The 17120-nt window shown below is 41.4% G+C and overlaps 1 protein-coding gene across 1 annotated transcript in view; it reads left to right on the top strand.

The window, feature by feature from the left end:
- The window catches only part of LOC140677960 (muscarinic acetylcholine receptor M3-like), a 133286-nt gene that overhangs the window by 28222 nt on the left and 87944 nt on the right, over positions 1-17120 (top strand). The gene's annotated exons all lie outside the window — the stretch shown is intronic.

Genomic DNA, 17120 nt, shown 5'->3' with positions numbered 1-17120 from the left:
TGGATCTAACATAATAGTGAGAGTCCAGTCCATAGTGGATCTAACATAATAGTGAGAGTCCAGTCCATAGTGGATCTAACATAATAGTGAGAGTCCAGTCCATAGTGGATCTAACATAATAGTGAGAGTCCAGTCCATAGTGGATCTAACATAATAGTGTGAGAATCCAGTCCATAGTGGATCTAACATAATAGTGTGAGAGTCCAGTCCATAGTGGATCTAACATAATAGTGTGAGAGTCCAGTCCATAGTGGATCTAATATAATAGTGAGAGTCCAGTTCATAGTGGATCTAACATAATAGTGTGAGAGTCCAGTCCAAAGTGGATCTAACATAATAGTGAGAGAGTCCAGTCCATAGTAGATCTAACATAATAGTATGAGAGTCCAGTCCATAGTGGATCTAACATAATAGTGAGAGTCCAGTCCATAGTGGATCTAACATAATAGTGAGAGTCCAGTCCATAGTGGATCTAACATAATAGTGAGAGTCCAGTCCATAGTGGATCTAACATAATAGTGAGAGTCCAGTCCATAGTGGATCTAACATAATAGTGAGAGAGTCCAGTCCATAGTGGATCTAACATAATAGTGTGAGAGTCCAGTCCATAGTGGATCTAACATAATAGTGAGAGAGTCCAGTCCATAGTGGATCTAACATAATAGTGTGAGAGTCCAGTCCATAGTGGATCTAACATAATAGTGAGAGAGTCCAGTCCATAGTGGATCTAACATAATAGTGAGAGTCCAGTCCATAGTGGATCTAACATAATAGTTAGAGAGTCCAGTCCATAGTGGATCTAACATAATAGTGTGAGAGTCCAGTCCATAGTGGATCTAACATAATAGTGTGAGAGTACAGTCCATAGTGGATCTAACATAATAGTGAGAGAGTCCAGTCCATAGTGGATCTAACATAATAGTGTGAGAGTCCAGTCCATAGTGGATCTAACATAATAGTGAGAGAGTCCAGTCCATAGTGGATCTAACATAATAGTGAGAGTCCAGTCCATAGTGGATCTAACATAATAGTGAGAGAGTCAAGTCCATAGTGGATCTAACATAATAGTGTGAGAGTCCAGTCCATAGTGGATCTAACATAATAGTGTGAGAGTACAGTCCATAGTGGATCTAACATAATAGTGTGAGAGTCCAGTCCATAGTGGATCTAACATAATAGTGTGAGAGTCCAGTCCATAGTGGATCTAACATAATAGTGTGAGAGTCCAGTCCATTTGACAGCAACAATGACTTAAAATGTCCGCCCTCAGTATGCCGACTGATGGGATGACTGAATCTTTCAGCCAAAGACTTGTACTCCGTGTTGAGCGGGTAAATTCAGAATAGTCCTCAAGTAAAACACGTTGAGAACAAACTATCATCTTGACTAGTCGTTCGAGCGAAGTGGCCGTGTCCAAGGTGAGAGTTAGCAGTATTCACTGCTCCAGTCGGTGCAGAGTTCTAGTTGCTAACGTATGACCACAACCTGGTACGATACACACTAGTTGCTAACGTATGACCACAACCTGGTACGATACACACTAGTTGCTAACGTATGACCACAACCTGGTACGATACACACTAGTTGCTAACGTATGACCACAACCTGGTACGATACACACTAGTTGCTAACGTTTGACCACAACCTGGTACGATACACACTAGTTGCTAACGTATGACCACAACCTGGTACGATACACACTAGTTGCTAACGTATGACCACAACCTGGTACGATACACACTAGTTGCTAACGTTTGACCACAACCTGGTATGATACACACTAGTTGCTAAGGTATGACCACAACCTGGTACGATACACACTAGTTGCTAACGTATGACCACAACCTGGTACGATACACACTAGTTGCTAACGTTTGACCACAACCTGGTACGATGCACACTAGTTGCTAACGTATGACCACAACCTGGTTGCTAACGTTTGACCACAACCTGGTACGATACACACTAGTTGCTAACGTATGACCACAACCTGGTACGATACACACTAGTTGCTAACGTATGACCACAACCTGGTACGATACACACTAGTTGCTAACGTATGACCACAACCTGGTACGATACATACATGGTTGATAATCTTGCATGAACTATTCCAAACTCAATAGCCAGTCAACTGCTGAAGCAGAAGCTAGCCTGAGTCTTGCTAACACCGTAGCAGTGTGAGTGTGGCCATGTGTTAGTACGCTAGAAAAAGAGTTCCTCAGTATTCACTCTTACAATAACAATGTCGCCACAGCCTGGTTATTATACATGTTGCACAACATCTGCCAAATCTGGTTTTCGCTCCATCTTTAGAGTGATTTAGAGGCAGAATGATTGTCAGCATTGCTCACCACCGAGAATGAGACGATTATTACAAACGATAATAAGAAAAAAAGACATAATTGTTCTTGTGTCTCATAAGGATTGTGATTGATAGGCAACATTTAACAAAGTGCAGTTCCCCTTTAAATATTTTGCTGACCTTATTTTGTCATTTCAATCAGCAACCAGTGATCAAAAGTCTTTTTTTTCAACAATTTATTTAGACAAACAGATGGAATTTGAAATATTGAGTCCAAACTATTACTTTATTCCCCAACTGCGAATTATGGTTTGTTTATGCTAGAATTTTAGTGTCCGTAAGAGTCCTCTGTTATTCCAAATGGACTTTTTTATGATGTTGTAAGAGTAAAATGATCCCTGCAGGCTGTTTGTGATCCCTGCAGGCTGTTTGTTATCCTCGTCTCTCGCACTTCTTTGCTCCACTTGAGGAGAGACGCTTAAATGTTGGCTTTTAGAGTCTTGAAGGAAAACAGTTCCTGCCTCATGGACATGAGACTGCTCTTCACCCACCCTAACCCTAACCCTAACCCTAACCCTAACCCTAACCCAGCCCTCGCTAGATGATCTTTATTGAGGATAGCTTAAAAAAAAGAGAAAAAAAGATAGGCTTCACGACACATCTTAGAATAAAGCCCTGGGGTCTGCCCTCAGTCAGTTACAGACATGTGATCTTTAAGTTTGATCATTTGGTTTTTCCTCAGCGAAAAGGTTAACCTAGCATGATGTTGCTGTTAAAAGGTGACTGCAATGTTAGCATGTAGCTCACATAGCTATGCTAATGTTGCTAAGGTTTGTGTCCCCACATCCCACTTCTTAACGTTACGTTGTGGAATGTGGTCCATGGCATCTGTTCTGTTGATGGGAGGAGAACTTTCTCTCCTTCGCATGTTCCTTTAAACTCTCCCCAAAGATGCTCCTACTTTTTCAAACAGGGGTTGAGATTGTGCTCGCCCCTTTTGACTGCAGCTTCTTTGCTGGCTTATCTTGATGAGTGTTGCAAATACCTCACACCCTCGAGTCCAGGCTGTATTGTGTGACCTTTTACATGTGTGTTGCTTTAAAACTAACCATTTACAGTTGTACAGAATGCTATATTAGGAAAAGTGCAGTATATGATAGTTAGCAGCGATGTAACGGTATCAAAATCCCACGGAACGATATTATCTCGGTATTAAGGCCATGGTATGATATTATTGTGGAATTGTCGCCCCCCAAAAAAAGACTTGGTAAAAATGCTATAGTGTGTCAAATGAAGTGTCAGGAATGTTTAGGATAAACACACTTACTGTAATCAATTATGCTAAAATGATATCATTATTTATTACTACAAACATTTATTTTGAAGTGCAGATAATTGTGTGGAAACGTCCACTGTTTCAAGCAAATGTCTGACAATTGAACTTTTAAGAATATAAATACCGTATTTTTCGGACTATAAGTGGCAGTTTTTCTCATAGTTTGGCCGGGGGTGCGACTTATACTCAGGAGCGACTTATGTGTGAAATGATCAACACATTATAATATTATTGATGTCATTCACGTAAGAGACTAGACGTATAAGATTTCATGGGATTTAGCGATTAGGAGTGACAGATTGTATAGCATGTTCTATATGTTATAGTTATTTGAATGACTCTTACCATAATATGTTACGTTAACATACCAGTTGGTTATTTATGCCTCATATAACGTACACTTATTCAGCCTGTTTATTTATTTTAAATTGCCTTTCAAATGTCTATTCTTGCTGTTGGCTTTTATCAAATACATTTCCCCCAACTTATACTCCAGTGCGACTTATATATGTTTTTTTCCTTCTTTATTATGCATTTTCGGCCGATGCGACTTATACTCTGGAGCGATTTATAGTCCAAAAAATACGGTACCTCAAAATATGATGTTTAGCTCCATTGGTTTCAAAACTCTTTTCCGGGTGATGGTCTACCAAGTAGCTGCTCATATTTTTTCTCGGTGTGCAGAGTCTGCGCTCTCACCGCTCGCTTTGGAAACGCCAAAGAGGTGAGGTTTTCACCAGGGTTTGTTTGTCTGTTTGTTAGAAACAGAACTACAAAAGTTATGGATGGACTTTAAAGAAATGTTCAGGAAAAAATAATTCCTCTTGTCAACTACGAACACACTTCTCCCGCATTCTTCCTCCTTCTCTCCTCTTTTGCTGCATCACACAATTAGTCTTCTACGTACAAGCAGAGTGTACCACATAATGTAAGTACCAAGACTATCTGCGTACAAGTGGAGTGTACCACAAGAGTACTAAGACTATCTGCGTACAAGTGGAGTGTACCACAAGAGTACTAAGACTATCTGCATACAAGTGGAGTGTACCACAAGAGTACTAAGACTATCTGCGTACAAGTGGAGTGTACCACAAGAGTACTAAGACTATCTGCATACAAGTGGAGTGTACCACAAGAGTACTAAGACTATCTGCGTACAAGTGGAGTGTACCACAAGAGTACTAAGACTATCTGCGTACAAGTGCAGTGTACCACAAGAGTACCAAGACTATCTGCGTACAAGTGGAGTGTACCACAAGAGTACTAAGACTATCTGCGTACAAGTGGAGTGTACCACAAGAGTACTAAGACTATCTGCGTACAAGTGGAGTGTACCACAAGAGTACTAAGACTATCTGCGTACAAGTGGAGTGTACCACAAGAGTACTAAGACTATCTGCATACAAGTGGAGTGTACCACAAGAGTACTAAGACTATCTGCGTACAAGTGGAGTGTACCACAAGAGTACTAAGACTATCTGCGTACAAGTGCAGTGTACCACAAGAGTACCAAGACTATCTGCGTACAAGTGGAGTGTACCACAAGAGTACTAAGACTATCTGCGTACAAGTGGAGTGTACCACAAGAGTACTAAGACTATCTGCGTACAAGTGGAGTGTACCACAAGAGTACTAAGACTATCTGCATACAAGTGGAGTGTACCACAAGAGTACTAAGACTATCTGCGTACAAGTGCAGTGTACCACAAGAGTACTAAGACTATCTGCGTACAAGTGGAGTGTACCACATAAGTACTAAGACTATCTGCGTACAAGTGGAGTGTACCACAAGAGTACTAAGACTATCTGCGTACAAGTGGAGTGCACCACATAAGTACTAAGACTATCTGCGTACAAGTGGAGTGTACCACAAGAGTACTAAGACTATCTGCATACAAGTGGAGTGTACCACAAGAGTACTAAGACTATCTGCATACAAGTGGAGTGTACCACAAGAGTACTAAGACTATCTGCGTACAAGTGGAGTGTACCACATAAGTACTAAGACTATCTGCGTACAAGTGGAGTGTACCACAAGAGTACTAAGACTATCTGCGTACAAGTGGAGTGCACCACATAAGTACTAAGACTATCTGCGTACAAGTGGAGTGTACCACAAGAGTACTAAGACTATCTGCGTACAAGTGGAGTGTACCACATAAGTACTAAGACTATCTGCGTACAAGTGGAGTGTACCACAAGAGTACTAAGACTATCTGCGTACAAGTGGAGTGTACCACAAGAGTACTAAGACTATCTGCGTACAAGTGGAGTGTACCACAAGAGTACTAAGACTATCTGCGTACAAGTGGAGTGTACCACATAAGTACTAAGACTATCTGCGTACAAGTGGAGTGTACCACAAGAGTACTAAGACTATCTGCGTACAAGTGGAGTGTACCACAAGAGTACTAAGACTATCTGCGTACAAGTGGAGTGTACCACATAAGTACTAAGACTATCTGCGTACAAGTGGAGTGTACCACAAGAGTACTAAGACTATCTGCGTACAAGTGGAGTGTACCACAAGAGTACTAAGACTATCTGCGTACAAGTGGAGTGTACCACAAGAGTACTAAGACTATCTGCATACAAGTGGAGTGTACCACAAGAGTACTAAGACTATCTGCGTACAAGTGCAGTGTACCACAAGAGTACTAAGACTATCTGCGTACAAGTGGAGTGTACCACATAAGTACTAAGACTATCTGCGTACAAGTGGAGTGTACCACAAGAGTACTAAGACTATCTGCGTACAAGTGGAGTGCACCACATAAGTACTAAGACTATCTGCGTACAAGTGGAGTGTACCACAAGAGTACTAAGACTATCTGCGTACAAGTGGAGTGTACCACAAGAGTACTAAGACTATCTGCATACAAGTGGAGTGTACCACAAGAGTACTAAGACTATCTGCGTACAAGTGGAGTGTACCACATAAGTACTAAGACTATCTGCGTACAAGTGGAGTGTACCACAAGAGTACTAAGACTATCTGCGTACAAGTGGAGTGCACCACATAAGTACTAAGACTATCTGCGTACAAGTGGAGTGTACCACAAGAGTACTAAGACTATCTGCGTACAAGTGGAGTGTACCACATAAGTACTAAGACTATCTGCGTACAAGTGGAGTGTACCACAAGAGTACTAAGACTATCTGCGTACAAGTGGAGTGTACCACAAGAGTACTAAGACTATCTGCGTACAAGTGGAGTGTACCACAAGAGTACTAAGACTATCTGCGTACAAGTGGAGTGTACCACATAAGTACTAAGACTATCTGCGTACAAGTGGAGTGTACCACAAGAGTACTAAGACTATCTGCGTACAAGTGGAGTGTACCACAAGAGTACTAAGACTATCTGCGTACAAGTGGAGTGTACCACATAAGTACTAAGACTATCTGCGTACAAGTGGAGTGTACCACAAGAGTACTAAGACTATCTGCGTACAAGTGGAGTGTACCACAAGAGTACTAAGACTATCTGCGTACAAGTGGAGTGTACCACAAGAGTACTAAGACTATCTGCGTACAAGTGGAGTGTACCACAAGAGTACTAAGACTATCTGCGTACAAGTGGAGTGTACCACAAGAGTACTAAGACTATCTGCGTGCAAGTGGAGTGTACCACAAGAGTACTAAGACTATCTGCGTGCAAGTGGAGTGTACCACAAGAGTACTAAGACTATCTGCGTACAAGTGGAGTGTACCACAAGAGTACTAAGACTATCTGCGTACAAGTGGAGTGTACCACATAAGTACTAAGACTATCTGCGTACAAGTGGAGTGTACCACATGAGTACTAAGACTATCTGCGTACAAGTGGAGTGTACCACAAGAGTACTAAGACTATCTGCGTACAAGTGGAGTGTACCACATAAGTACTAAGACTATCTGCGTACAAGTGGAGTGTACCACATAAGTACTAAGACTATCTGCATACAAGTGGAGTGTACCACAAGAGTACTAAGACTATCTGCGTACAAGTGGAGTGTACCACAAGAGTACTAAGACTATCTGCGTACAAGTGGAGTGTACCACAAGAGTACTAAGACTATCTGTGTACAAGTGGAGTGTACCACAAGAGTACTAAGACTATCTGTGTACAAGTGGAGTGTACCACAAGAGTACTAAGACTATCTGCGTACAAGTGGAGTGTACCACAAGAGTACTAAGACTATCTGCGTACAAGTGGAGTGTACCACAAGAGTACTAAGACTATCTGCGTACAAGTGGAGTGTACCACAAGAGTACTAAGACTATCTGCGTACAAGTGGAGTGTACCACAAGAGTACTAAGACTATCCCCTCCAAAGGTTAGTCATATTTGTTGTCAAGCGGCCGCTGGAAGAAGAATATTTAGCGACAGAAGAGGTTTAGTCTGACTCTGTCAGGAGACAAATGCAAGAAGTGTTTGTGATTCTTAGTTTCTGGGAAGATGACGTAAGACGACACAAGCGGTGTCACACATCAAGTGGAATGTTTCAGCTTGTGCAAGTTGCACTTGCCAGTTGCTTTCAATCCAGTCCAAGTCCACTTTCTGGCCTCTTGGACATACCTCTTGTACATACCTCTTGTACATACCTCTTGTACATACCTCTTGTACATATCTCTTGTACATACCTCTTGTACATACCTCTTGTACGTACCTCTTGTACGTACCTCTTGTACGTACCTCTTGTACGTACCTCTTGTACATATCTCTTGTACATACCTCTTGTACGTACCTCTTGTACGTACCTCTTGTACATACCTCTTCTACGTACCTCTTGTACATACCTCTTGTACGTACCTCTTGTACATACCTCTTGTACATACCACTTGTACATACCTCTTGTACATACCTCTTGTACGTACCTCTTGTACATATCTCTTGTACATACCTCTTGTACGTACCTCTTGTACATATCTCTTGTACATACCTCTTGTACGTACCTCTTGTACATACCTCTTGTACGTACCTCTTGTACATATCTCTTGTACATACCTCTTGTACGTACCTCTTGTACGTACCTCTTGTGCGTACCTCTTGGACAAAAGTGAGTAGCTCATCTATTATGCTGACGCTTTAGTTGATTTCAAACATGCACACAAGTGCAGTGTGGAACATGTTCCAAAAGGAGTTGGAAGAAGCAGAGTTGACCTCACCCACCTCCTCACACCACACACCTTAGCCAGGACCACACCCACCACTCTCTGCACTTACCTCACCCACCTCCTCATACCTCAGCTAGGGCCCGTTCGGGCCAACAGTACCGTCCGCTCGGGCCAACAGTACCGTCCGCTTTTGAAGCTGCCGGTTCCCATCTGTGGAACACCCTTCCTGACCACCTCAGGGCCCCACAGACGGTGGATGCTTTTAAAAAAGGTCTAAAAACCTCTAATATTTTCTGGACCGTAAGGCACACTTAAAATCTTTTTTATCCCTCAAAACTGGACAGTGCGCCTTATAACCCGGTGCACCTAATTTACAGAATAATACTGCTTTTGCTTACCGACCTCGAAGCTATTTTATTTGGTACATGGTGAAATAATAAGTGTGACCAGTAGATGGCAGTCACACATAAGAGATACATGTAGACTGCAATATGATGACAGTCACACATAAGAGATACGCATAGATCGCAATATGATGGCAGTCACACATAAGAGATACATGTACAATGCAATATGATGGCAGTCACACATAAGAAATACGTGTAGACCGCAATATGAGGGCGGTCACACATAAGAGATACGTGTAGACTGCAATATGATGGCAGTCACACATAAGGGATACGAGTAGACTGCAATATGATGGCAGTCACACATAAGAGATATGTGTAGACCGCAATATGATGGCAGTCACACATAAGAGATACGTGTAGACTGCAATATGAGGGCAGTCACACATAAGAGATACGTGTAGACTGCAATATGATGGCAGTCACACATAAGAGATACGTGTAGACTGCAATATGATGGCAGTCACACAAAAGAGATACGTGTAGACTGCAATATGATGGCAGTCACACATAAGAGATACGTGTAGACTGCAAGATGATGGCAGTCACACATAAGAGATACGTGTAGACTGCAATATGATGGCAGTCACACATAAGAGACACGTGTAGACTGCAATATGATGGCAGTCACACATAAGAGATACGTGTAGACTGCAATATGATGGCAGTCACACATAAGAGATACGTGTAGACTGCAATATGATGGCAGTCACACATAAGAGATCCGTGTAGACTGCAATATGATGGCAGTCACACATAAGAGATACGTGTAGACTGCAATATGATAGCAGTCACACATAAGAGATACGTGTAGACTGCAATATGACTCAAGTAAACAACAGCAACATGTTTTATATTCCATTGAAAATACAGAACATTACACGGCGCACAAAAATCATCAACATGTTTTAGTAGGACTTTGGTAAGCTATGAAGCCACACCGCTTGATGGATTGTACTGTGCTTCAACATAGGAGTATTATTATGGTGTGTGTATAAGGTAAGACATATTATCTTCAACATAGGAGTATTATTATGGTGTGTGTATAAGGTAAGACATATTATCTTCACCATAGGAGTATTATTATGGTGTGTATAAGGTAAGACATATTATCTTCAACATAGGAGTATTATTATGCTGTGTGTATAAGGTAAGACATATTATCTTCAACATAGGAGTATTATTATGGTGTGTATAAGGTAAGACATATTATCTTCACCATAGGAGTATTATTATGGTGTGTATAAGGTAAGACATATTATCTTCAACATAGGAGTATTATTATGGTGTGTATAAGGTAAGACATATTATCTTCAACATAGGAGTATTATTATGGTGTGTGTATAAGATAAGACATATTATCTTCAACATAGGAGTATTATTATGGTGTGTATAAGGTAAGACATATTATCTTCACCATAGGAGTATTATTATGGTGTGTATAAGGTAAGACATATTATCTTCAACATAGGAGTATTATTATGGTGTGTATAAGGTAAGACATATTATCTTCAACATAGGAGTATTATTATGGTGTGTGTATAAGATAAGACATATTATCTTCAACATAGGAGTATTATTATGGTGTGTATAAGGTAAGACATATTATCTTCAACATAGGAGTATAATTATGGTGTGTATAAGGTAAGACATATTATCTGGTGTTTTGTTTCACCATATTATGCAAAAGCAACTTTTCTTACCTTCTGGTACCTGCTGATGTGTATTTGGCTGCCTTTGTAGTCCGTGAACTTCTGGGGATCCCCAGGAGGAGCTGGACTAAGTGGCTGGGGAGAGGGAAGTCTGGGCTTCTCTGCTTAGGCTGCTGCCCCCGCGACCCCACCTGGGCTAAGTGTCAGAAGATGGATGGAACACAGTTCACATGAAGAGATACTTCTTCATTCCTTGCAGTTGACATAGTTTGCTGATCATTGATAGACAATGTCTCATTTATCAGTAAGATTCAGTCATTTCTTTCTTAAAGCGGATCATGTTAATACATGTTAGTACTACTACTACTCTACTAGTACTGCTACTACTCTACTACTACTACTACTACTCTACTAGTACTACTACTACTCTACTAGTACTACTACTTTACTAGTACTACTACTACTCTACTACTACTACTACTACTCTACTAGTACTACTACTTGTCAGGTTTGTCACTGACAGTTTAGTTATGTTTTGGTTTTTCCTGTGTTTGTTTTTATTTCCTGTCAGTGCTCTTATTTTGAGTCAGTTTCCTGCTTGTCTCCCTGAGTGCTGTTTCCTCTCAGCTGCGGCCGATTGGCACCTGGCCACACCTGGCCACACCTGGCCACACCTGGCCACACCTGGCCACACCTGGCCACACCTGGCCACACCTAGCCACACCTGGCCACACCTGGCCACACCTGGCCACACCTAGTCACACCTGGCCACACCTGGCCACACCTGGCCACACTTGCTGTCAATAGTTGGCGTTTTGTGCATCTTTTCTGCTGTTGTCAAATATACCAAATGATTGAATTTCAGTATTTTAGATGTAATAAAGTTGATATAACAACATTGTGAGCACCATTTCATTCCCATTCTGAGGGGAATGAAATGATTCAATTCAAAAGGAGTAATAAAGTATTTTGTATATAAATGACAGTAAAACATTATTGCTGACGTACGACAATGTTGGCTAAAAAAATTTGTATATATTTTTTTTATTATCAAAAATCACAGAATGTTAATCAACCTATAAAAAAAGAAAATAGAGCAGTCCTAGTTTATAATACTTAGCAGAGACATTTCTAAACAATTAGGAAGACACACAAATATTTTATTATATTTAGTCCATGCAATACTAAAAGAAGAATAGAATAGAATATATCTTTATTGTCATGGTGCAACCAAATTGCAAGATAAAAATAGATCAAGTAGATAAAAATATCAAGCAGACAGCTCACATGCACTCATTCTTTGCTCTGCCTAAAAGAAGAATAAACAACAATTATCTTGACAATAGTTTCATGTGTTTCATCCAAAAATGTATTCTTTAAAGAACTATTCACAATATATGTTTTTTCATTGATCCCTGAAAATTAGAATTGATTTAGAATCAGAATAAATTTGGATTTGAATGGATATTTGCGCACATCGGTTATGTATCGTCCTCATGAGCAGTTTGTGAATGAACTTCACTTTTGTCATTTTCTAATCATTTCCCAACTTATTGCATATGTGGGCTTTGTACCGAGGATGTCGTTGTGGCTTGTGCAGCCCTTTGAGACACTTGTGATTTAGGGCTATATAAATAAAGATTGATTGATTGATATTTTTCATATGAGAATGCATTTTATGATCTATTATAAGACGAAGGAATCAGATCTACTTTACCAGGTCCAGGTCTACGCCCTCCACTCCTATTTTTCTTTGGCTTTCTTCCCGACTCTAATAGCAAGTTAACTTTAGAGTAGTCCGTGTGCAGCAGGATAGATCCACTGAACACAGACAATATTGTCTGGCAACACAAGTCCTGTCCTGTCTACACGCACGAGTGCTGCCGGCACTTGGGGAAGTGCGGTTCAGGCTAAAGTAGTGCGGCATAAATCTACAAGCTGCACGCTGACTACTCTAAAGTCTGTCCAAGTAGACTTGCTGTGGTATTGTCCCTGGAGGAGGTCTACTGTGGTATTGTCCCTGGAGGAGGTCTACTGTAGTATTGTCTCTGGAGGAGGTCTACTGTAGTATTGTCCCTGGAGGAGGTTTACTGTAGTATTGTCCCTGGAGGAGGTCTACTGTAGTATTGTCTCTGGAGGAGGTCTACTGTAGTATTGTCCCTGGAGGAGGTCTACTGTAGTATTGTCCCTGGAGGAGGTCTACTGTAGTATTGTCCCTGGAGGAGGTCTACTGTGGTATTGTCCCTGGAGGAGGTCTACTGTGGTATTGTCCCTGGAGGAGGTCTACTGTAGTATTGTCTCTGGAGGAGGTCTACTGTGGTATTGTCTCTGGAGGAGGTCTACTGTAGTATTGTCCCTGGAGGAGGTCTACTGTAGTATTGTCCCTGGAGGAGGTTTACTGTAGTATTGTCCCTGGAGGAGGTTTACTGTAGTATTGTCCCTGGAGGAGGTCTACTGTAGTATTGTCTCTGGAGGAGGTCTACTGTAGTATTGTCCCTGGAGGAGGTCTACTGTGGTATTGTCCCTGGAGGAGGTCTACTGTGGTATTGTCCCTGGAGGAGGTCTACTGTAGTATTGTCCCTGGAGGAGGTCTACTGTAGTATTGTCCCTGGAGGAGGTCTACTGTAGTATTGTCTCTGGAGGAGGTCTACTGTGGTATTGTCCCTGGAGGAGGTCTACTGTGGTATTGTCCCTGGAGGAGGTCTACTGTAGTATTGTCCCTGGAGGAGGTCTACTGTGGTATTGTCCCTGGAGGAGGTCTACTGTGGTATTGTCCCTGGAGGAGGTCTACTGTAGTATTGTCCCTGGAGGAGGTCTACTGTAGTATTGTCCCTGGAGGAGGTCTACTGTATATATATATATATATATATATGTGTGTATATATTGTTATATAAATAGTTATTTGGACTGCTGTGTACGTGTGCACACCCTCTCTGCACACAGGTGTTGACCAGACCAGGTGAGTGATGTCCGTAAAAACCAAGCATTTTATTGTAAAATGTTGCTGCACAAACTTAGTGATCGTGAAAAGTAATGCTAACATTAGCTAGCCGCTGGTGTCCGTCTTATATGTTTTGCTTTGGAAAATGTAACTGTGAGGAAGTTGCAAGCAGACCCTTTAAAGGTCAGTTTATCTTCAGCCTCTTATTGTTGGCCATGTGACTTTGACACTACGAGTGCAGGTGACGTGTCAATCATTGAAGCAGGTGTTTTTCTCTTCCTGGTTGGCCCCTTTTTGACTTTTCATACGCTCACTTTGAACTTTGGGAAATGAAAAGTATTTCTGCTGAAGTCATTTGATGTGCGAGCAGGAAGTGAAGCCTCTTTAATGACTTCACCTTTCATTTATCACGTATGCAACCTGACTTCTAGTTCCCATTACGTTCTACACCTGCATGATGATCATGATCATGTTCTACACCTGCATGATGATCATGTTCTACACCTGCATGATGATCATGTTCTACACCTGCATGATGATCATGTTCTACACCTGCATGATGATCATGTTCTACACCTGCATGATGATCATGTTCTACACCTGCATGATGATCATGTTCTACACCTGCATGATGATCATGTTCTACACCTGCATAATGATCATGTTCTACACCTGCATGATGATCATGTTCTACACCTGCATGATGATCATGTTCTACACCTGCATGATGATCATGTTCTACACCTGCATGATGATCATGTTCTACACCTGCATGATGATCATGTTCTACACCTGCATGATGATCATGTTCTACACCTGCATGATGATCATGTTCTACACCTGCATGATGATCATGTTCTACACCTGCATGATGATCATGTTCTACACCTGCATGATGATCATGTTCTACACCTGCATGATGATCATGTTCTACACCTGCATGATGATCATGTTCTACACCTGCATAATGATCATGTTCTACACCTGCATGATGATCATGTTCTACACCTGCATGATGATCATGTTCTACACCTGCATGATGATCATGTTCTACACCTGCATGATGATCATGTTCTACACCTGCATGATGATCATGTTCTACACCTGCATGATGATCATGTTCTACACCTGCATGATGATCATGTTCTACACCTGCATGATGATCATGTTCTACACCTGCATGATGATCATGTTCTACACCTGCATGATGATCATGTTCTACACCTGCATAATGATCATGTTCTACACCTGCATGATTATGATGTTCTACACCTGCATGATGATCATGTTCTACACCTGCATGATGATCATGTTCTACACCTGCATGATGATCATGTTCTACACCTGCATGATGATCATGTTCTACACCTGCATGATGATCATGTTCTACACCTGCATGATGATCATGTTCTACACCTGCATGATGATCATGTTCTACACCTGCATGATGATCATGTTCTACACCTGCATAATGATCATGTTCTACACCTGCATGATGATGATGTTCTACACCTGCATGATGATCATGTTCTACACCTGCATGATGATCATGTTCTACACCTGCATGATGATCATGTTTCATGTTCTACACCTGCATAAATAAAAAGAGAATACAACAAATCCTTTTCAACTTCTATTCAATTGAATCGACTGCAAAGACAAGATCTTTCATGTTCACACTGAGAAACTTTGTTCTTTTTAGCAAATAATCATGAACTTAGAATGGAATGGCAGCAACACATGTCAAAAAAGGCATGTTCACCACTGTGTTACATAACTTTTCCTTTTAACAACACTCAGTAAAGGTTTGGGAACTGAGGAGACACATTTTTGAAGTGGAATTCTTTCCCATTCTTGCTTGATGTTCAGCTTAAGTTGTTCAACAGTCTCCCTTCTCATATTTTAGCCTTCACATGTTTTCAATGTCTGGACTACAGGCAGGCCAGTCTAGTACCTGCACTCTTTTACTATGTGTCAGGTCTTTGTGATCATGTTTTGTTTGGCTATGTTCTGTTTGGTTTTTGGACACTTTTAGTTCTTGTTTTTTCACTCCCTTGTTTTGTTTCCATGACGACCATTAGTTTCACCTGTCATGTGTCCGGACTCACGCACCTGTCATTAATCATCTCTTTATTATTGAAGCTTGTTGTTGCCAGGCAGTCGGCCTGGCGACAATACTTCTGATACTCATGCCTGTTCATAGTTCATGCTTCATGCCATGCCACGTAAGTTTTGATTTTCATGTCACAGTTAGCGAGTTTTGTTTCATGTTCATAGTTTCTGCCTTTGTGTTAGTTTTTGTTTCTTATCCAAGTTTGTATCTCCGCCTTGTGCGCGCCATTTGTTTGTTCTTTTTATAGTAAGAGATGAAATCATGTATCTACCTTCATCCGATGTCCAGTCCAGTTGTTTTGCATCTCGGGAAAGCAATCCACACAGCGAGTTGCAAAAGCCTCGTAGCAAGCTGCTCCATAGTCCACGTCGTGACACTATGAAGCCACGCTGTTGTAACACCTGGCTTGACATTGTCTTGCTGAAATAAGCAGGGGCGTCTATGATAACAACGTATGTTGTATGTACCTTTCAGCATTAATGGTGCCTTCACAGATGTGTAAGTTACACATGTCTTGGCCACTAATACACCCCCATACCATCACACACTAATACACCCACATACCATCACACACTAATACACCCCCATACCATCACACATGCTGCCTTTTACACTTTCACCCTAGAACAGTCCCCATGCTTCTTTTCCTCTTTGGTTCACACTTTCCAAAAACAATTAGAAATGTGGACTCGTCAGACCACAGAAGACTTTACCACTTGGTTCTTAGGAGGACGTGTCCACAGCAGATGATGTGAGACACACCGCTCGTTAGCATGGAAGCTGAAGACACAACGAGGTGTGTTGCCAAATGGCACACACCTGCAGTATTGGCAGACTTATGTCAAAGGGGTTCAACAACAACAACAACAACAACAACAACAACAACAACAACAACAACAACAACCTGCATGTTGAGCATGATGATGAGATGTAGAATCATTAGAAGAAATGTCACACAACTTCCTCTTGTTTTCTTCATTGACCTTTTTGAGGCTCAGTTTGAAGGTGAACATGACACACCTGTAGGACACACCTGGTCTTCTTTCATCTCTCTCTCTCTCTCTCTCTCTCTCTCTCTCTCTCTCTCTCTCTCTCTCTCTCTCTCTCTCTCTCTCTCGCTCGCTCGCTCTCCGTCCCTCCCTCCCTGGCGGTCCAGCTGATGAGCAGTGGAACCTTCTATACATTCTAGTGAAGGTCTCCTTGTGCTGGACGTTCTGGAGGAGGAAGGAGGTTCTAGGGTTAGGGTTCTGTTGCAGCGTGCAGCAGC

Source organism: Nerophis lumbriciformis, unplaced genomic scaffold (genome assembly GCF_033978685.3).
Source record: "Nerophis lumbriciformis unplaced genomic scaffold, RoL_Nlum_v2.1 HiC_scaffold_58, whole genome shotgun sequence".
Classification (NCBI taxonomy): Eukaryota; Metazoa; Chordata; class Actinopteri; order Syngnathiformes; family Syngnathidae; genus Nerophis; species Nerophis lumbriciformis.
This window is presented reverse-complemented; position numbering and strand designations above follow the sequence as displayed.